Source organism: Ursus americanus, chromosome 36, assembly GCF_024610735.1.
Source record: "Ursus americanus isolate L20-20 chromosome 36, mUrsAme1.1.p, whole genome shotgun sequence".
In the NCBI taxonomy this organism is placed as follows: domain Eukaryota; kingdom Metazoa; phylum Chordata; class Mammalia; order Carnivora; family Ursidae; genus Ursus; species Ursus americanus.
Genome location: NC_142162.1, coordinates 23,380,222 through 23,402,348, shown reverse-complemented (window position 1 = coordinate 23,402,348; position 22,127 = coordinate 23,380,222). Strand labels below are relative to the sequence as shown.

Below are 22,127 nucleotides of genomic sequence, written 5' to 3'. Positions count from 1 at the left end.
CACCCTCATTGATTACTGTTACTTTCCTTGTGTCATCATGCAGTCTCTTTGGGATCCCTTTGTCCCTTTCAGTTCTCTGACCCATTCCCCTTGGTATATTCTTTCTTTTTTCTTTTCTTCTTTTTCTTCTTTTTTAAATCTGTAATCTTTTTTTTAAATTTAATTTATTTACTTGACAGAGAGAGACAGCCAGCGAGAGAGGGAACACAGGCAGGGGGAGTGGGAGAGGAAGAAGCAGGCTCATAGCAGAAGAGCCTGATGTGGGGCTCGATCCCATAACGCCGGGATCACGCCCTGAGCCGAAGGCAGACGCTTAACCACTGAGCCACCCAGGCGCCCCTTCTTTTTTTTTTTTTTTATAAAGATTTTATGTATTTAACAGAAAGAGGCAGAGAGCACAAGCAGGCAGAGCGGCAGGCAGAGGCAGAGGGGGAAGTAGTCTCGCCTAGCAGGGAGCACGAAGCACGGAGCAGGGCTTGTCCCGGGACCCTGGGATCATGACCTGAGCGGAAGGCAGACGCTTAACCGACTGAGCCACCCAGGCGTCCCACGCCTTGGTATGTTCTTGCCTTTCAGCCACATTACAGAGAAAAGCCAGGTGAGGAGGGAGGGAGAGACCATCCGCACACCTCCGTGACTTACCGAGAGCACCAAGTCGTGGGTCCCGTTTGCTCTGAGGGACTCCTCGCCCGTGGTCAGGCCAGGACCTCCTTGGCTGGAAAGCGCAGGGCAGCAACGGGGCGTGAAGGGGGCGCGCAAAGAAGACCCACAAAGGGCTCATCTGCCCTTGGAGCGTGAACGGCGTCTCCTCCATCCTCGGCACAGACTGTCTTCCCCGAGTGTGGCGACGTGGTGGGGGATGGTGATTGAATCTGTCCCCGTAAAGCCTTCGAACTGCCCACCCAGGGGTTCAACTATTGTGGGGGTGGGGTAAGGAACCGGGCAAATGAGAATGCTTGCTTTTATTCAGACCTAGAAGCGTCAGGGGCTTGGCGGGGGACCTGCCTTGGTGTGGTTGGGCTCTGCTGGGAGTGAGAGCAGACGCTCGGGAAGGTTCGAACACGAAGCATAACTTTGCATCACCTTAGTTTATCTGCGTATAAAACCTGACTTTTAAAAAGCATTCCCTCCCCCATAGTATTAGGGCTGGGTTGCTCCTTCCTATTGCCTAGAAAGTCTTGGTGGTGTCATCTAAATGAGTTTCTTGTATTTGAGTTCTTTTCCTCTAATGCTTGTGAGGAAGGCCTGAGGATTTTAGGATTTTGAGGTGGGAATGACCAAGCAAATTCCTTCTCCCTGCTTTGTCAGAGGAAGCCAAAGAAACCAGACGTCTTCAAGAGCGAAGTGGTTAACGGAGAAAAACCAACCAAAGCAAAGCAAATGAAGAGAGAGTGAAGGAAAGCATCTCCGAGACATTTAGCCACTGTGGAATGGAGTTCCAGACAGCCGAAAGGTACCTTAAAATCGTAAACTAATACTAAATTCCACTCTACACCAAGCTTGCCAAGAGGTCATTTATGCCATTCTTGAAATATCCAGTGCTGGAGATCTCACTGTATTTTATTTTATCTAAAAATCGGTCTGGCCGTGAGATAGAATTTTTACTTAAATGAAATTTGACTGTTTTCTTGGATTTTCCTCATACCTTCACCTCTGAGTCATCGAATTTCTCGTACACCGTGTAGTTCTTTAAGTGATATGTTTGTGGGCCATTTATAGTTATATAGTTCTGTATCCCTCTGTTTTCACTTAAGTTATATTGTGAATACTTTTCCCACATCACTACATATGTTTCAAAAATATGAATTGTCATGGCTGTGATGAATCCTAGGTCATTATTTTAGTTATCCCCTCTTACCGAACATTTAGGTACTCTATAGTTTTTAAAACTATAATGCCACAGCAGTGAACTCAAAACTCTGATTTCACCTCTCATTATTTCCTTGGACTGTCTTGGATGTGAGACTCTGGGGTCAATGCGTGTGAATGTTCTTTAGGATTTTTTTGCCTATTGTATTTCAGATCGTGTTCCAAGGAAATAGACTCCAAGCTAGAGATTTGTGTACAGGAAATTTACTAGGGAGTGCCCTCAACATCTGTGAGAGAGTGAGGGGAAGGGCTGGGCCGAGGAAGAAGTTGAGCTATGATGTATTACAACAATGACCTCAGCTGATCCTGGGGAGATCTGGAGTTTGGAGGTCCCTTTACAATTGTCCCAAAATAAGGCGCAGGGGCTGAGCCTTTGGACCCTGGCCACTCATTGGCTGCAGGTGCCTCCTGCTGGGAGGGAGCAGGCATGACCTTGGGAGAGGTGTCACCCTCGAGCCAAGGGCAATTCCTGGAGAAGGATTCAACTGTTAGCTTTCAGCAGCTAATGATGCTGGCAACTGGGGGAATGAATCCTCAGCACTGAAGCGGGGTATCAGGTAGTCTATCATAGCAGCCACTGCAGTCGCTCCTTGCAGCTCTTGGACCCCCATGTTTCTTATAAAAAAGTCATCGCATCTGGGAACAGATCCTCTAGAATTCTGGTCAACCTCGTTTCCTAGGGAAATGTACAAAAGGAAATTTAATGGGAGAAATTATAATGTTCATCAATGCACCTGTTCTCAGGGACTCCTGACACTCCATCAAATCCTTCCTGTACAACATTGTAGATTCACTTCCCCTTAGCTAGAAGTTCTGCTTGTCCGGGGGGTACCTGGTAGGTGACCCAGATCCTCATCCTTAAAGGAGATGTGCTCCTGGTCCTCATTCTCTTCTCAAGCCATGACTCCTGCTCTTACCATTTACCATTGCAGCTAGTTAGGGGATTATCAAGAGATGTCCCAGAGGTCCTTCTCAATGCCAGACATAGTCTTTTCTATCCTCATTGTGCAAAAACAGCCCAACCTTCTTCTGATGACCATGGTCAGTTGCTCCTGCAAGAATGATGTCTTTCCTTGCCTGTTGATCTCTTGGCACAAGAGGTTTAAAGTGCCTGGGTAGCAGCCTTCGCTTAAAGTTTAGTGGGATTCCTGCAGTGCCCCTGGTGGAAGTATTTATGTTCTTGGAGCCAGAATCTCTGTATCCTCAAGAGCCAGGAATTTACGGAGGACATATATTCCCTGGGTAGATCATTGGGTGGTATGGTAAGTGGAACTACCATACATTTATCTGGAACCATGTATTCCATATGGAGAGGACACAGTACCATATACGACTCATTGATTAAGGGGGCTCACTGAAGCCCGAAAGATGACACCCCATCCTTAAGCATAAACCATAATGTGCTTCAGCAGCACCCTCAAAAGGCTGTTCTTCACCCTAAAATCAAAAGCTTCTGGGTGGTACAGTATGTGACAAGACCAGCGGATCCCTTGATCACATGCTCATTACTGCTCCCCCTTGGTTTTAAGTGAGCTCCTTGGTATGATGGGATAGTGTGGGGGATCCTGTTTAGTGAACTAAACATGAGGCAAGCCCTCAGATAGTGATGCTGGGTGAGGGTCTCTGGGCAGGAAAGGCAAATCCATACCCTGAGTATGCGTTGCTTTCATTCAAGGTAGATTGCTGACCCTCTCGTGTAGAAAAGGCTTCAATGTAATTAGCTGGTCTCTTTGAAAAATGCTTCTGTATACCAGGGGTGTGGAATGAGCTCTGTTCCTATAGCTGGACATTCAGCAGCAACCATAGATAGGTCAGCTTTTATTGCAAGCTGCGTTTAGGCATAGCCTCCATCCCTGCCACCGTGACTAGTCTGTTGCCGTGCCTGTTGTACCAGCACTGGGGTGGCTAATGAGAGAGGCCGTCGGACATCAGCTGGCCAACGCGCTCTGTCTACTTGACTGTAAAGTGCCTTGTCCCTGGAGCATGCATTTGGTGGGATTAACATGGGATACAGAAATCTCTGCACTTCATGCCCGGTTCCATAGTCTTCTTCCCTAGACTGCCTTGTCCCTCATCTTTTAATCTTTCTCCTTTCAGGTCACCAACCAAGCAGCCAAGTTACTGACCGCTGCTTCTAAGTCTGTATGTATTTCACAGAGTGAGTGGCCGGGGGCATCTCCTGACGTCCGTTGGGAGGGTGTCCTCTCACCACTATCTCTCAGGGTCAGTCGTGAGCGGGACTGAGAACACTAGAGTCCATTTCTGGCTTGCATTTATCATGAGGCTGACGCATCTGTGAACAAAGTTTGGCTGTTTTTTTCCTCCTCCATCAGCCGGACATCAGAGGCCCCCATGGAGCCATAGGAACAGTAGGGAATGACTCTGTATCCATCAGTCTTCAAAGGGCTAGGACATTCTTTCTTCCTCAGTTTATGGTTACGTGAGTAGATGGCCGTAAGACCCTTTAGAGAAGATGGAGCTACCTGGCACCTCGTACGCTCACTGTGGCATTGCAGGAGCATTCTGTTTGGGTACCTGGCCTTTCCTGCAGTCAAAAGGTAGAAGATCTGAAAACTGGTTTAGCTCTGGAAACTGGGCAAGAGATCACAGCCTTTTATTAGGTGGTTGCTCTTAGCTTCTTGATCATCCAGTCCTGGTTTCTTTCAACAATACAGATTGAGAAATGTTTGCATTGACAACCCATCTTTCTTGCCCTTAGGGATTCCATGTTCTAATAACCAGTCCATAGCTCCCTCCCTGTCTGGATTCCCGGCTGCCCCTCCAGTTTTGCTGCTTAAGACAATTACTGCACTCATCTCGTTTCTGGTCCGTTAAGTGCTACTATTTGGCCTCTGTTATGTCTATTATTTCCTACCACCTCCATTGCTTTCAGGGGGCCCAGTGCTATAGCCGTACCCTGCTCTGGTCAGGCCGGCTGACAGAGGACAGTCACCGCTAAGCTGCACGCTGCTGCTGCTGCCCTGCCTGTTACCTTTCTCATCACTCTAGTGAGTGCAGTGTCCTCCTGGCCGCCTGCAGAGCGGAATCTGCTCCCTGGTTTTCCAGCTTCATTGTCTGCTCTGCCTCATGCCCACCTCTCTGAGCCTTAAATCTCTTCTTCCATAATATATCACGGTAGTCTGGCTTTTCTGTTTTAGTTATTGTGAACCATTGCTTTTACCTAGTTTGCATGAGCTGTTCTAGCAGAATGTTAACCCCATCAGTTTGGGTGGTCACCAGGGTTGACAAATCCTGTGTCAAAGACAGTGCTTTCATAGCCACGATCTCACCCTTATTCAAATTCGTGTTCCACCCTCCTCGATGCTGCTCTCTCAGGATCCAGTCCCAGCTAGAGTTGACTGACTTCTGCTCCCACACGTTGTCTGGGACCTGCAGCCCCTTTGGAATAGGGTCTCTTTCTTCTCATTGTAGATTTAGCCCTTTCCTGGCCGGGTTAGGTTGTAGTTGACTCTCTGATGGCCAGGAGGAGAAATGGACTAGGTCCTCACAGAGACCATGTTATCTTGCCAGGCAGAAGCTCCTGCATCGTCTTCAAGTAAGAAACAAACATTAGCTTCAGCAGGAACGAGCCTCGGGTCAGTTGTGTATCTCTAAGAGAGAACTTCCCTTCTATGCCAGTTTCTTTCATTCATCATTGTCCTGTCTCTGGTTTTGATTCCCCCTTGCCTTCTTGGGGCAACTGGGTGGTTCAGTCCATTAAGCATCTGCCTTTGGCTCAGGTCAGGATCTCAGGGTCCTGGGATCGAGCCCCGCATCAGGTTCCTGCTCAGCGGGGAGCCTGCTTCTTCCTCTCCCTCTGCTGCTCCCCCTGCTTGTGCTCTCTTGCTCTCTCTCTGTCAAATAAATAAACAAAAATTTAAAAAAATGTTTGACTTCTCATTTCCTGGTGTATTATAGTGACTCTTCCTCCTCTAATTAGAGAGAACAGAAGTCTTCATCAACCCTTAACTTCTCCTCCAACAGGATAGCCTACTTTCATTTCTCTCTCTCTCACTCATTGTCTTTCTCTCACTCATTGTCTCTCTCTCTCTCTCTCTCTCTCTCTCTCTCTCTCTCTCACACACACACACACACACACACACACACAGTCCTGGTAAAAACAAACAGCATATAGCCTAGCAAGCTGCTGGAGCAGTTTCTCAGTACCCATAGACTTTGCCTAGAGCCTTCTAGAGTGGAATGGCCATCCTTTGCAGCTCTCATTGGCACCACCCTCGGCTCATTGCCCTCGTGCAGTAGCAAGATACAATTTAGCTGCGCTGTCCACTCCGACCTTAAATTGCCACAAGGGCACCAATAAATCATTTTTTTTTTTCACGTTGCCTCCTTTCTTGCTCTATCCCCGCTACCTCCTTCCCTTAGGCCATGCATAGTTCTTTGGAAATTCTTGGAAAATAGCTGCCAGCAGTCTAGCTCCTCCAAAGTTATTGGTTTGTTGTCTATCCAGTAAATAGAAAACTTGGAAACATTTTAGAGAATTTCTCACCTTTCCTACCTTCCAGTCTCTGTAGCAAGGCCAAACTGGGATTCCACTCCAGAATCTGAACACAGGAAATAAGCTTAGGAACCACCTAGGCCTGATGGTTCCTGGGCATTCTTGGGATTGGAGAATGTTTCTGTCTGGCCAAAAATGCTCAGCTGGCTGCAGGCCTTGGAGGGCAAGGCAAGGACAGCTCTAAAGACAGAAGCAAAACTGTACCCTGTGTTCTGAGTTTGCCATTAAAACAAAACAGGAAAAGACACGCATCTTTCAGGTCCTGGGTTAAATTCTGTATAAAGATGAAATGCTGTAAAGGTCACACATTCATGAAGGAACTTTCTCCATGAGCTGCCAAACTTCTTGTGGTTGTCTTTCCATTGAGGAAGTTAAAAGTTCATTCTTTGGGATTTTTGGGTGGCCATTCAGCTCAACAATGCAAAAGCTTTGTTGCTTTTATGTTTGGCCTTGTGGCCTTTAACCCAAGACAAGGCAACTTTCTCCTCTGTCTGAGATCATATCACACCTGATTTGCCAAAATGTCAGGCGCTTTTCTCCCTGGGAAAACGTGATATTTGGTTTCCTCAAATTGTTTATGGGACACAAAAAATTAGGGAATCAGAAGACTGGCTTAACTCTACAACTTTTTTTTTTTTTAACACCCCAACACACTTTGAATAAATGTTTTTCTGGGAGAAGTAATCTATTTCTCTATTCACAAAAGACAAGCTGTCAGAGAATAATTTACCAGGAAAGACAATAACATTTTAGGGTGAGGATGTTGGTTCTGTCCCGGTTAGAGGGCTTTCTATTCCCGTAAGGTTTTCAGCTAAGCCTTAGGAATCTGGAATGCAGTGGGATTGGCCCAAACCGTGGCAAGCCCTGATGAAAAATGTCTCCAGGGATCGCTCATCCTTATGTAAAGGAGGCAGAGCCATAGACCTATCAGTCTTCTCCCAAAGTCTTTGCTGATATCCAATGAGGGGGGATCCTGCTATGGTTGACTCGTGAAAAGCAAAGAAAACAACAGGGACCCCAAATCAATACTCTCTGCAAATCTTTACCAACAAGGGGTTCTTGAAGAAACAAAGAATGACTTTTCTACAGTTTGATAGAGTGAGTAAACAGGTAATTCTTGCCTATCCTTATTTGCCTAACTTGCTGATCAAGCTGCAGGTCTAGCCTACAAACCCCCAAATCTCCGAGGGTTAGACTATGACCAGTGACTACTGATTGGCCACAGATGCTCACTAAAACTTAGGAAAAGGTATGACGGGGGAGATACAAGGCTTGAAAACTGTCTTTTGGTTCCTTTGCTTGGTTAATTTGAGCCTGTGAGGGCAGATGGACATTCTCATGAGAGGGACCCTGGAGATGTGTGTACTTGGCATCCTTCATGGATTCGCCCATCTGTCAGATGATCAATATTACTCCTTATTTTAATGTAGTGAATTCTGCTCATTAGCAGAGTTTTGGAAGGCCTACTGTGTGCAAAGTATTCTCCAGGCATTGTGGAGCATACAGTGTGTTGAGTAAGGAATAGTTCTTGCTCTTAGGCAGTTGAAAGGTGTGTGTGTGTGTGTGTGTGTGTGTGTGTGTGTGTATGAGAGAGAGAGACAGAGAGAAATACAGAGACAGGGAGAGAGAGAGAGAGACAGAAGGAGACTGAGAAGGAGAGAAAATAAATTGCATAATTCCCTAGGGCATCAAATTTGTCTTCTGTCAGTGATACTGCAATGGATTGTTTAGTAGATGGGTTTTTGCAGGGACCTGATTTGTTCTTTGATCACAAAGCCAGTTGGGGATCGTGTGGAGTTTAGTGGAGATTAGACTTCAGAGTTCCTACTGGTTCTAAATGCCAAAGGCTTTGGAGCAACAGGTGAAGCTCAGCAAGAGTAAGACTCCCACGGCCCATCTCTGGTCCAGTCCAGGGAAATGAAGTTCTTCCACTAATGGTCAACTTGTCAGACTTTCTTTTATATTTCGGTTGTGCTGCAGATTTTGCCTTCCTGTGTGGCCCCAGCAAGATGGAGGAGACTATGCTTGGCTAGTGCTTGACACCAAAGCCTTTATTTGACTCCAGAAACAATCAGTCTCTCCCTTCCCAACAGAGTAGTTGGGCTTAGGAAATACTCTGATTGAAAGGGAGAATGTTATCGCTGACCTCAAAATGTGGACCCTTCTCTCTGGCTACTACCCCTTATCTGCCAACTCTCTTTTCTCCTTCTATACACACCCCACTTGCTCTTTTGCTCGTGAGTATGTGAATTCTCCGCTGGAGCTGGAAAAATCCCACGGAGCTCGTGGACACGGAGCCTATGCCAAGGTCCAAGAATGTGAGGATGTGGGGCTGACCTGGACCAGGGACCATGTTTACCTCTCCAGACTGGCAAAAGACAATGTGGCTGGAGAGGGTTTGCAAATCATTACTGTATCGAGAGTGGGAGAGAGGGCAGCAAAGGTCAGAACCGGAGTGGTATCTAATGTCAGATTCAAGAGCATGGCAAGACTTTAATAGGGAGGATGGACTGTTAGAAGCCAAGAAGAGTCAGAATGGGGCAAGAAGCCAAATGTGGGTCCCAAAAGGTGCAAGTCGGTGAGAACTGATGTGATGAGATGAAGCAGGGTGCCGAGGTCTATTTTCATACAGGGTCAGGCGTGCCAGAAGGAAGAGCCCAATAGGAAAGATAATGAGGACCTTAAATCACTCAGTCTGGAGGCTCTGCTCGCTCTATGAGCTGCTTCTTGGCTTCCTACCCTTTTTGTACTCTCGATTGTGGTCAACGACTAACTCCAGTACAGGGGTTGAGCGCAGGGATGTATGTTTTAATAAGCTTCCAGGGGGGTTTATACATACTAAAGGTCTGAATAATCACCTGTTCGGCCCTGCCATTTGGTATTTGGTCTGGCTCAAAGTCTTTGCCCGTCTGGCTTATCTTGTTCTTCAGCTCCTGAGGACCCAGCTTTGGGATGCCCTCATCATAGTATATTAGACACCCCTGATCCCCACCTGTAAGGAGGGATTCTAACCCTGCGGGTACCTACTGAGTTTGCTACCTTGTCTCTGGTCCCATATTCTATCCTCAATCACCCTTTGGGGGGACCCACCCTATGCTGGAATGTATGTCAGCTGCTTTCAGAGGGACTAAGAGCCACCCTAGAATTGGAAAGCATTACTTATTGTTTCCTTCCATGCAAAAAGGGAGGTAACCATGCGACATTCAACGGAGTAATTGAAAACACGTTGAGGTTTCTGCCGCTTTGGTCACAAGTGGGAAAAATGTCTAGTGTCCACTTCCAAATAGGAGTGGGGGGAACTGGAAATGCAGCAGCCCAGTCGTTAAACAGAGCAGATAAACAAAAAAAAAGCCCTGACTTTTTCCTGCTCAGCTTCGTGATTTTAAAAGGGTAATAAAATATAGAGATTATAAAAAAAATAAAGGCCAGCTTTGCCAGGACCATTCTGAAAGGGCCATTACAATCTTTTGTTCTAATGGGTTCTTCGCACAGGAAGCAGGAGGTGAGGAAGGCCTGGCTTGGCCGCCAGGTCAGAGGCGGGAAGCTCCCCTGTGCCGCCTGCCTGGAGAAGGGGAGCAGACCCCCCTGCGAGTTCCTGCAGATGCTAAGGCGGTCTGTGTGGGCAAACCCTGCTCATGCATTGACCAGAGGGAACATGTCTCCCCGCCCAACGTGTTCTTCAGCTTTGTATCCGGGGTGGCTTAGCAGAAAGAGGGCATTGGGAAGCCCGTTGACTGAAATCCTGGTAGAATTCCATGTTTCCGAAACCCACCCCAAGGTGATCGCTTTGTGGCTTTATCAGAGTGTCATCAAATCGAAGGTTCGTTGCTTATCTCTCTCCAGTCTTGTGAAAGCAGGAAAGACCTAGAAATGCTTTCTCAAAGGGGGCTTCTGAAAAGCAGTCCCCGCTCTGTTTGCTCTGTGCTCACTCGTTACTTGTTTTTCAAAGGCTGCAAATGAAAAAGAAAAAAATCGCATACATTCAGACAAGGGGACAAAGAGGCCTGTGAGGTTGGAGGGCCACTGCTGGGGAAGGAGCTCCAAGGATGGGAAGGCAGCACAGAATGAGGGCTGGCTCTGGCTTCTCAGTGATGGCCTGGCCCATTGTTCCTAGAAACGTAGGCTCTCCGGCAAGGATTTTAGGGCCTCTGTGACACAGCCTAGGGAAGGATGTGACCTTAGCTTTGCATCCCATGCAAATCTACCATGATTCTTACATTTGGTTGGTGCTCAAAGTATAATTGGTGAATATCTGCTTTTTAATGGGCTTTTTGGTTCATTTGCCAGCACGGAACTATGCCCTCTTTGTTTCATTCAGTCACACATTTGGCAAACATGAAATACTGGTTGGTAGGCATCCGACTCTTTCCTCCTTGTAATACTGAATCAGAGGTACCCCAAGGACAAGGTCTCCTGGCCTCTTCCCAAAGGGATGGTTCCCTCAGGTTCACAGGCATGTTTTTCCTATGCATTGAATGAATGAATGAATGAATGTGCCTGGGACAAAACCGGCTTTCTCTAGAGCACTGTCTTGTTCCTCCTAAGTCTCTAGAACTTTTGAAAAACATGTTGCCTATTTAATGAAAAGCAAGTATCCACCTTTCTCTGAAAAGAGAGCTTTAAAAAAACAGCTAGCCTCCAGATGGCTTCTACCCCTATTATATTAGGAAAACAAATCCCTTCTTCTAGAGCATTTCTGGCCATTCAGGCTTACTTGGCATTCTGTAGCAGGGAGAGGTCAGGGCTGGAGATGTAATGTTGGGAATCATTCATGGTATTCAAGTCACAAGACTGGTGAGATCACCAGGGGAGTGGAGATAGAGAGAAAAGAGAAGAGACTGAAAGAACTGGAGCACTGTAACATCAAGTGGTTGGGGAGACAGGGAGAAACCAGTGAAGGAGACCAAGTAGGAGCAGCCAGAGAGGCAGGAGGAAAGCTAGGCATGCGTGTTGGGGATTGTCCTGGGAGCCCGAAGAAGAATCGATTTCAAGGATGAAGGAGTGGTCAATTTCAAGAAATACCACTGAGAGGTGTAGACAGAAGAGAAGCTGTGTCAGTCATTCCACAATGGGAAGTTATTGGTGACCTTTGAAAGGGCATTTTTGGTGGAGACGTAGAGGTGACAGACTGACTGGAGTGGGCTCAAAGCGTTCACTCATCCTTACCGCTTACTAAAATGGAATAAATCAAGAACTTCAAAAGCTTCTGGTCAGGGCAGATAGTAACTCACCCTGCCTGCATTACCTCCTCTTACGTCCTACCTGGAATTTTCTACACGTTCCTAGTTGATGGGAATATGCACTAAGCTCCAACCATCAGGAGCCCTGTCATCAAAATTTTGAGATTATAGCAGTTCTGGCAAGGAAAGCTTCAGCCTTTAGGAGGACAAAAAATGTTTACATAGGAAGGTAGAGATCATCCAAATTGAGTCCTTCTATTTTACATGTGGGGAAGTTGAGACCCAAATCCCAGAGGTGACTTATCGAAGGTTACACAGCTGCTCTTGCCTCTCTTCTCCCCCCAAGTGTACCTGGCAGGTGAGTATCTCTACTTTTTTTTTTTTTTAAGATTTATTTATTTATTTGAGAAAGAGAGAGAGAGCAGGGAGGGGCTGATGGAGACAATCTTCAAGCAGACTTCCCCGCTGAGCGCAGAGCCTGACCACTCAGGGCTCGATCCCATGACTCTGAAATCATGACCTGAGCTGAAACCAAGCCACCCAGGTGCCCCTGAGTGTCTCTACTTCTAAAAGATTACTGGGGCCAGATCTTTTATTTCTACCATTTCCCTTGGAAACCCGTTTGGGGGCGAACACATTCTCTTTATAAATCAATTACTCAGATTGCAAGGTAAGCCAGTGTTGCATATAAAGGATTAAGCCTACTAGGGTCTAAAAATCTGGGAAGGCCCTAATCAGGCAGCCCATTCCTTGAGAAAGGAGAGGAATCCTCTGGCCCAGTAATGGACCCACATTCAGAAAACCCTGAGCTGGGTCTTACTGTCCTCCTCCTTGCACTTCTCTGTGATGTAAGCAGAGTCCGTTTGGCCAGCTTCCCCGGGCTTATTCCTTCATCGATGGCGGCTGGCTATCTCTGCCTCCTGCCAGTTGCTGTTGTCATTCTTGGAGGGTGCCCAGGTTGGACTCTGCTCATGTGATTAAGGTTTGCTGGTGGTGGGGGTGTTCATCCAAAGTGTGCATCACCTCCTGGGCCTAGAGCCAAAGGGAGGGAGAGAGCTCAGGTGCTCCCACAAGAAGGCATAGATTCTTAACCAGGAGCAACAGTGAGCCCTTTGGGCTAGTCATCTGCCTGACCCGTCCCTGGATTCTCCTTCTGTCCAGATATGAAAGGACAAGTCCTCACTCTGCCTCCTGAGAGGCTGCGGTTGAAAGGCTGTTGATTCCCGGGCTAAGCCTATGTCCGAGCCCCCTTCCTTAGCCCTCCATGGCCATGGAAGATGTAAGATGTCAACTTGGGGCCATGGAAGATGTAAGATGTCAACTTGGGGCTCCTTAGAATTAGGAGCACCGAACATTGATTTAAAATTGGTTTATATATAACCACAAGGAGGGATTACTGCTTTGTTGAATAGCTGGATATTGAATGAAGGAGTTAGGGAGGGGCTAAAGCAGCGGTTCCCAAGCTCTGCTTCCCATTAGAGTCATCTGGGGGAGCTTTTAAGACCCTCAGTGCCCACCACACACCCATACCAATTAAATCAGAATGTTGAGAAGTGGGACCTAGGGGTCATTTTTGGTGAAGACTCCCCAGGTGATTCCATTTACACCCACTTTGACAGTCCAGTAAATCAGTGCTTCTCAGACTTTCCCATACAGAACAGTCACCTGGGGGTCCTTTGCACTCTTGCTTCTGAGTCAGCGGTTCTGAGGTACAGCCTGGATTTCTGCTCTGACCAACGCCCCGGTTTTACTGAGGCTGCTGGTCTACACCTTGAGTAGCAAGGTACTAAGGGGTCATTAACTTTAAGCCGAGGTGCTTGCTGCTGAGTGACGAAGGAGAGGCAGAGGTGGAAAGAGCTGTGAGGGCTTCTGGAAGGACTCCGTCCCTCTGCTGGGCCCTGAAGGAAAGGCAGACCCCAGGGAAAAAGGGGGAGAGGGACAGAGAGAGAGGGAGAGAGAGAGGGGGGCAGCTTCCTCTGCTGCTGCTCAGGTCTGGGTTTTTGAGGCCCTGGAACATAAAACACATTGGCTTAATCAGTAGAAACCTTGAAGAAAGCTGATGGATGATGACAGATCTCTTTCCGCAGCATTACAATCTTAGGACTTCAGTGGTGGAAGGCCCTGGAATGATCATCTGGTTCAGTCCCATCCTTTCGATGTGCATGAGAACACTGGGGTCCCTCAGGCTGTGTGGCCTCAGTCGCCGAGCCCACTCATCAAGGTGAAGTGTACGATGGGGTGGGGGTGGGGGTGGAGAGGTGGGGAGGAGGCACGTAGGCGCAGAGGCATCTGAGCTGGCTGCGTGGCCCCAGAGCGCGTTTGTCCTATGGAAGACTACGTGCCACGTCCGCCGCCTAGGCCGGCGAGGAGCCCCTCCTGACCGCACAGCCTAGGCCTCTGAGATCCAGAGGCAAACCAGCCCCTCTCCCCCTTAGCGTCGCTCCTCGGGGCTGGAGAGGAGATGGGTGAAGGCGACAGCATCTACGCTGAGATCCAGGACTGGAGGCTAGGCTGTCTGTGGGCACGGGAGGGAAGGCTGCAGACTGTCACTGGGCCCCTTCTTGGTTTCCTCTCCTCTACGCCTCTGGATCTCTGCTGCTCTTGTCCCCCCTCCCCCACCTTTCCTTCCCCGAGTTCAGGCCTCACGGGAGGTGGTGGGCAGTAGACATTCACACTCGGAGCCAGATATATGCTGACTCCACAGAAGCGCCCGACTGCTCCTCAGGCCCCGGCATAGGTGACCAGAGACCAGGGGGGCTTTGGCAGGGAGTGAAGACGCCACAGCTGCAGACCCTCACAGTCACTGCCACAGGAGGCCAGCAGCAGGACCCTGTCTGAGGGGAGAAGGGTTGTGTGCTCTGGAGGCGGCAGGAGCGACGGGCAGGGGCTACACAACACCTCCCACTCATGGGAGGTGAAGGGGGGAGGACCACACGTGCGAGCTCTAAGTAGCGCCCCAGACACAGAACTAGTGAGGGCTCTTTTAAGCCCTCAGTTAGAATGGGAGGAAGCGATAACAGGCATGAACGAGGTAGACAGTTGGTGCTTATTTTTGCTCCATTGCCTTGGAGGTGAGAGCCCAGGGAGGTGAGAGCCCAGGGAGGTGAGAGCCCACGGAGTTGAGAGCCCACGGAGGGAAAAGCCCTTGGGCACTGTCTTCAGAGCTGAGCGCAGAGACGCACAACCACCTCCATGTTCTCTTGGCTTACTCGCCCACTGGCTTCCATTTGCTTTTCCATAAATGGCGCTCTGTGGCTTGGGGACACCAGTGCCAAGGCAAATACACAGTCACTTCCGGCCCCTGGGGCTCCCTGCTGAAATTTGTCATGAGCTCCACCATCAGATCCTGACATTATCATTTCCCCAAAAGCTATTGCCTGCTTCGCTTCTTGTGCTAAAAGACAGCTGCCTTCCAGAACAGTGGACTGGTCCAAAGAAATCGTTTGGAGAAAACTTTTAATATGTGGATGTTTTACGTGAATTCGGATTGTATTCTTCAAAGAGCGAATGCAGATGAATGGGGAATGGCGAAAGTCCAGAGGCAGGTTGGGAGGCCGAAGGAGAGGTTCAGGAGGAAAACCACAGTGGGCTTGGGATTTCACAGGGACGCTGGGGTGAGGGAAATTGGTACAGTACGTAGGGTAGGTTTTGCTCATAAAGATGTGGTCTCACATGCGCTGAAACAGTGTCTAACATCTGCACAGATGTTCCCAGGCCCTAAACACTCAGCCCCCTGCTGCGAGCATTCATCTCATTCCTGATTTCATCCTCCCTTCTGTTTCAGCGCTAGATTTTCAACTGTTCCTGAAAAGTTTCCTCACTTAGTCTGATCTGCTTTCCCGTCTGGAGCAAGACTGGGAGTTGGCAATTTTGTATTATTAATTGGATGGGCAAAGAAAATGCAGTTCATAGTTTTTTTGTAATGGATCTAATCTTGCTCCAGCACCTTCGCCCAGCTGGGTAGAAAAACTTTCCTAGTATTTCAACTTGCCAATTAAAGCATCCTAGACTCTTCTGGTTTAAAACAACCACTTTTGGGGTGCCTGGGTGGCTCATTCAGTTAAGCATCTGCCTTCGGCTCAGGTCATGATCCCAGGGTTCTGGGATCGAGCCCCACATCGGGCTCCCTGCAGCAGGTGGTAGATGGATCTGGACCCTTCCAGCATTTTAAGCACCCACTGATGAAGCCCATTGTTCTGGCGATTTGCTAAATTAACTCACGCTCCATTGAGAACCCAGCGCTTTCCATTCCTTTAGTAGATTATATAGGACCTTCTTCCCTGACTGGATTTTTTTCTGGAGCCTGTCCTACTCTCTCTGATTTATTCTCTTCCCTCAACCCCAAACCCAGGGTGCCATGTCCATGAAAAGACATTAATCCTGCTCTTCTCCTTCCTTTGGAACCATGGAGCTATCTTTGGTGAAGAGAGAGAGGTGTTACGGGTTTAGTTGTATCTGCCCCCAAAAAAGATATGTCGGAGTCCTAGTCCCCAGTGCCTCAGCGTGTGACCTTACGTGCAGATTGGGTCTTTACAGGTAATCAGGTTAAAATGAGGTCCCTGGGATGGACCCTAATCCAATATGACTGGTGTCCTGATGGAAAGGGATAAAGAGTGGGAAATTTGGACACAGAGACACATATAGAGGGGAGATGGCGTGAAGTCACAGGGGAAGGCAGCCATCTGGAAATGAAGGAGAGGGGCCTGGAACAGATCTTCCTCACAGCCCCTCCCTCAGAAGGAACCAACCTGCTGACATCTTGATCTCAGACTCTTAGCTTCCAGACTGTGGGAAAAAAAAAATCAATTTCTGTTATTTAAGCTACCCAGTTTGTGGTCCTTTGTTATGACGGCCCTGGGGAACTAATATGGAAGGAATTGACTTTCTTTCTTTCTTCTTTTTTTCTTTTCTTTCTTTCTTTCTTTCTTTTTTTTTTTTTTTTTTACTGCAAGTGAGTAAAATAGTTCTTCAAATTCTAGTAGTCTGCTCTCTTGTCAGTACGGGGAGCCCTGGATACTGAATCGTAAAACCCCCTTGGAAACCCTGCTGGTAGGGATTGATGTCTTTCATATGTGTTGAACAAAGTAATTTCAAAGGGATTAGGAAGGAGATTTCCCTTTCCATCGTAAGGACGATGTATGGTTCCAGCCCCTCCATGAAAATGAAAGTTATTTATCATCATTTTGCCTTAGAATGCATTTCCATTCGGGCCTCTGCCACTTCTAAAGCAGGATGCCAGGACCACAGGCCCGGCCTCCGCTTGCCTCCATGCCTGAAGCAATGCTTCTCCAGCGTTCCGCAGCCGCCCGAACGGAGACTAAGTGACGGTATGATGCACGTCAGCCTCCCTATCATAAGGGGTGTTCGGGCCTTTATCAAAGTCAGGGTGTCATTGAAATCCGGATTTTGGAAATACTCCCCCTGGGAGTGGCTGCCAGACCCTGGGTGCCCTCAGCTGTGACAACTGTGTGGCCACATCGGGCCATGCAAGGTGATGCTCATTCTGCTGGAGCCCAGGTTCTTCGACTAAGACCTGGCCTTCGGCTCGTTCTCTTCACAGGACTTCTGTGGCTTTTGAGCCTTTTGAAACATTCCTTCCAAATCCTGCTGGAGGAGCAGGGGTTGCTAAAACCACAGATGGAAACTCGACACAGGGAGAGGCCGGGACTCCAGAAAAACTACTTTGGCCTCCGGTGATGTGTTACCATCATGTGGCCCCACCGCTCGACTTAACTGGTGCCAAAGTAAGAAGTCCGGTGAGTGGTCCAGGGTCACGGAGGGAGGTGGAGGCAGATCTGCCTTCCCTGTCGGGGCTCCTTCCTTGACAAGAAACGAGTTGAGGTGCTGGGCTTGTTGATTGAAAGCTCAGTGGCCTCTCAATTTAGTGATCTTTTTCCTGTACTAAAGCTAGTCTTTTTTCCTGATACATGAAAACCTCAAGGCTCCTTCTCTCCTTTCCGCCTCTTTCAGAGTCCCCCCCCCCCATAGATTCCATCCTCCTAAATTCTTTGGGTCATATACTATGCTGTCCCGTGACCATGCCTCCTGCTAGTGTGTCCCAGCTTCTAGCATTGGCAAAGATTTTCTAGAAAGATTGTGAAGATGCAGATCCCCTGGTCTGAGCATCAGCCTTCAGACGTTCTGGATCAGGAATCTGAAGTTTTAATAGGAGTCCTCTGTGATTCTGATGCAGGGGAGCCAGAAATCTCACCTTAACAATCCCTCCCTTACAGTCACCCACCTCCACTGGGGGGCAGTTTTCTGCTTGTGTAATCGAGGTCTTTGGAATTCCCACTCCATCAAATACTAGCTCACCTGAGCTTGGTCACTGAGCATTTGTTAAAGCTGATTTCACACCTGTCAAATCTGAATACCAGTTCCTATATTCTAAGCGGGTCATGGAAGATTAAAAACACAATGTTCAGGGGCGCCTGGGTGGTACAGCAGTTAAGCGTCTGCCTTCTGCTTAGGGCGTGATCCCGGCATTATGGGATCGAGCCCCACATCGGGCTCTTCCGCTGTGAGCCTGCTTCTTCCTCTCCCGCTCCCCCTGCTTGTGCTCCCTCTCTCGCAGGCTGTCTCTATCTCTGTCGAATAAATAAATAAAATCTTTAAAAAAAAAAAACACACAATGTTCAGAGTAGTGAAGAGTAGTTCTGACCATTGGTAGTTACAGAGAATAGGGCATAAAATTTCCTTCTTTGGCGTAGGCATGGTCTTAAAAAGTGGTCTGGGGAAGACCACAAATCTCTCGAGGTTTAAAGAAATTAATGGCAAGATATTAAGCAAGAGGCTACGTAGAGAAAAGGGTAGGATTTTGACTGAGATGTTTGCACAGCCCCGTAGATCCAGGGGGGTGAGCCACAAGTCTGACCCTAGCTAGGTGACCTTGGGCAAGTCACATGGTCTGTCCGAAGCTCCACTACCCACCTGTAGGATAGGGGATGATAACGGCTGTCCTCACCTGTCCTGCCAGACTGTGGTGCAGATCAGATGGAATATATCTAAGCATTTTGTGGATTATCAGCTTCTTTGGAAATACACATAAGCTGTTTCCACACCAAAAATGCAGGTGCCTAATCCACTGGATAGTTCTCAGGATAGAATAAAGAGACCAATTAAAAAGCAGATTTTCAGGAAAAACACTGACCAAAAATAGAGCCGGAGTTGGATCGGTGCCTCATGTGGTCAAGAAAAGTATTCGATTACTGTCCCTTTATTTGCCCATTTCTGGGAGTTGGGGTGTTGCTGTATCATGTGAGTAAGGCTTTGAAATTCCTGTTCTAATCTTTAGTAGCAACGACACAACCTATAATCTCTTCTGTTTTTCCTTTTTCGCCGACCATATCAAGCTCAAAGTGTAGGGACCTAAAGGTAAAGCTCATGGGTAGTGAAAAGACCGAAAACAAGCAGAAAACCAAAGGCCTGACACAGTCCACACAGACTTCCTGAATTAATGCTGATGGAAGGTCGATGGAAGTTTAATAAAGTGGCATCTGGTTTCTACTTGGGGCACACAGCCTGGCCTTTAAAGATTTCTGTGCTCTGTGCCTTCACCTCCTGGGTCTGTCCTTTGTAAACTCTCTGATCCTGCTTCAGGCTCAGCTTGATTTCCCCCATCCATCGTGAACATCCCAACCTGCCTTTCCTCACATCATCAGACCAGCAGCCCCACCCACGGGTCTCCCCTGCTGTGGCCGTGCCTCTCTCTGCTTTCAGCGCACAGGCTTCCTCTGGAAAGCCCTCCAGAGGCCTCCGTCCTCTTTGGAGGATCTCAGCCTGAACCACGCATGTGCCCTGGGTGGAAGTTGCCTTGTGTTGCATGTTGCCTATTTGGACAGCTGTTCAAAAGACTATAAGGCCCTCGTGAATGTCTTTCCCCCTCTGCATCCCAGGGTCTAGCGCTGGTGCTGCAAACAGGGGAGTACAATCATTACTTATTACTGTTGATAAAGGTTCTGAGATGATAGTCTCCTCTGATGAGAAAGAGTAAACAGGGACGGATGCTAACTTTCAAACAGCAGCCTGACGTGAGGCAAGAATGTGCTAGGGGAAGAGGTTACGTGCGTGGGCTCCGGAATCGGACCGTGAGCCCATTTCTCACTTCCAAACATGTGTTAGCATTAATTCAAGACATTAAAAAGTCAGATACTCCACCTCTCTAATAATAACATTTTTTTTCTTCCTGACTTAGCCAGTTATGTTCACTGGCTCATGAAGCAAAATGTCTTTTCATTTAGGCGTTGGAAACAGACATGGAGGTGAACATTGAACCCATCTAAAAGAATTTAGAACAGCAGCTATTTTGCCAAAAAGGCTGTTTTGTAACCCAGCAAGAAATGATCTTCCTTCAAAGGCAGTAGACCCTCTCACCAAGAGAATTTGTAAGTGGTTCTTTTTTGTTTGTTTGTTTCCACCAACGTGATCACAGTCACGTTTTTAAAAGTCTGACGCTCTCCCGACTGAGCTATCTGGGCTCGCACCACACTCGCGTATGAATAATTTCATCTGATGAAGGAATCTGCTTCTGAGACCAACTCCAAGTACTTAGGCTGTGCTATGGGGAATTTGCCAGGGGAGGCCACATTTTTCAGGTATTTGGAGCGCAAGGACTTGAATATAAATGTACTAACGGCATGAACGTCTGCATAACCCTTCTACTGTCCAAGCACCACTTGGCGCTTATAAATGGCAGATTACAATTATAAAAAGTTTGCCTTTTTTCTGAAGACGTTAGACGTCTGAATTTAACTGGACATGCACACACGCGTGTACACGCTTGATGAGGCCTGCCAGCGATCCCGTATTTTAAATGAGTATCCCGAGGCAGCACGGACGAGACACAAAGAACAATGCCACCAGGGAGAGGCAGCTGCTGGCCACTCCTGCCACTAGTGGTAAGTGGATACCAGGAGAGGAACTGCAGCTGCTGCTGTCGGTGGTGGGAGGTGCTGCAGAGAGACACCTGCGGGCTCTCCTACCTTCTGAGCGCCAAACTGGCCTAGTCCAGACCCACACACGAGGAAGGCGGGCACTCCTAACTAGAGTGTAATGAAACCTAATGCAAGGATCTGGCCTGGCAGCTCTGCAAGGTTCATGAGCCCCCGATCGCCACATTTCCAAGTCGATTTACCATGTGAGGATGAATGGAGACTAATAACGCCTCACGGAAGTGAGGCTGCTGTTGGTGGGATAGTTTCTCTCTCTCTCTCTGTCTCTCTCTCTCCCTCCCTCCCTCCCTGAACCCATTTTGATGTGTCTCCAAGCAGGGAGCAGGACTGAACTGTGTGCCTTAGCAAATGACAGGGGACTAAAATAAAAATGGATCGTGGAAATGGATCCTGAATAGTTTACCTCTCAAATACCAGGAAGTCCTGTAATAGAATATTTTCCCTCTCAATCTGACCCTGGGACAGGCTGCTCGAGACCTCGCCTGGCTCGGTGGCCTGAAAGGCACGGAGGCTTGTCGTGGCTCTAGGACTGACAGCAGCAGGAGCACCCTGGGCAGCCTCAGAGCGGTGCTATGTGCCTCACTTTCTCCATCCTCACACTGCAGTGCTTTAGGCTTTGGAGAATGCAGTGCTCTTGGTAAAATGAAGTTGACCTTGAACTACTTCTACCCGTGGCTGGAGTTCTTAATGATGCATGGCCTTCGTAGTTCAAATCTGGTGCCAATGGCCCCCGTTCAGAGAACCACCCCGAAGTGTCTGCATCCAGGGCTCCATGAGAAATCCAGCAGTCTAAGCCCTAGGGAAAGGCTTTTTTTTTTTTTCCCCTTTGGAAACACATTTGAGAAAGAAACAACAGTGCTCCTTTTCTCTGCTCCTCCCACATGGCCAAGGAGCGAGTGCTTTGCCTTTTACTCCGTGCCTCCTCTAGGCAGCTGGAATGCAGCTGAGAGCGTGGGGGCACTGGGCGCAGAGCAGAGCCGTGGACAGCTGTGCTGAACTCGGGCCTGAGGAGCGTTGTTAGAGCCGGTGATCCTTGGCAGGAGCTGGTGAGATCCGCGTTGCTGGGAAATTTCTGAGTTCACTCCTAAGTCTTCCCCTCTTACTTTCTTCCCTTAAGGGAAGGAACGCAACAGGGGAAAGCAAATTTGTTGACTTTCCTGACATTCCTTCATCTGCAGAGCATTAGCGGTCTGTTTGTGATGGTCCTGGGCTGCTACTGGGCCAGAAGGGAGGAAATGGGACGTATAGGCAGAAAGACTCCTTGATTTAAAAAGACAACAATGCAACCAAGCAAAATCCACCGATGGAGCCCCAGGCCTGGTGCCTATTGGTCAAGAGTCTGTAAACAAGGACCCAAATTGCCTGCACCCCAAGGTCGTGAGCCGCTCTCTCACTCTGAGATGCGTGTCCAAGCCGACAAGTGAAAGTAGCATTCTGTGTTTTGCATCTCTCTTCACGGTCACCTCTCCTCGTGTTTCTGTCCGATGACCTGGGAGAGCTCAAGCACCCTGATTGCCCCTGATTCTTGGAGCCCCCCTCTATGCTGCCGCTGAGTTTAGTGAGAGAGGGTAGGAGCGTAAGCACTGTAGCCCAGACATCAGGGTTTGTGGG

The 22,127-nt window shown here is 48.3% G+C and overlaps 1 long non-coding RNA gene across 1 annotated transcript in view; it reads left to right on the top strand.

Moving 5' to 3' along the window:
- The window catches only part of LOC123804131 (uncharacterized), a 226,272-nt gene that overhangs the window by 5,383 nt on the left and 198,762 nt on the right, over positions 1-22,127 (top strand). Inside the window, exons 2-4 of the long non-coding RNA XR_015723154.1 lie at positions 1,309-1,453; positions 17,126-17,321; positions 19,806-21,562. This is a non-coding gene — a long non-coding RNA (uncharacterized LOC123804131). The remainder of the gene's footprint in view (positions 1-1,308; positions 1,454-17,125; positions 17,322-19,805; positions 21,563-22,127) is intronic.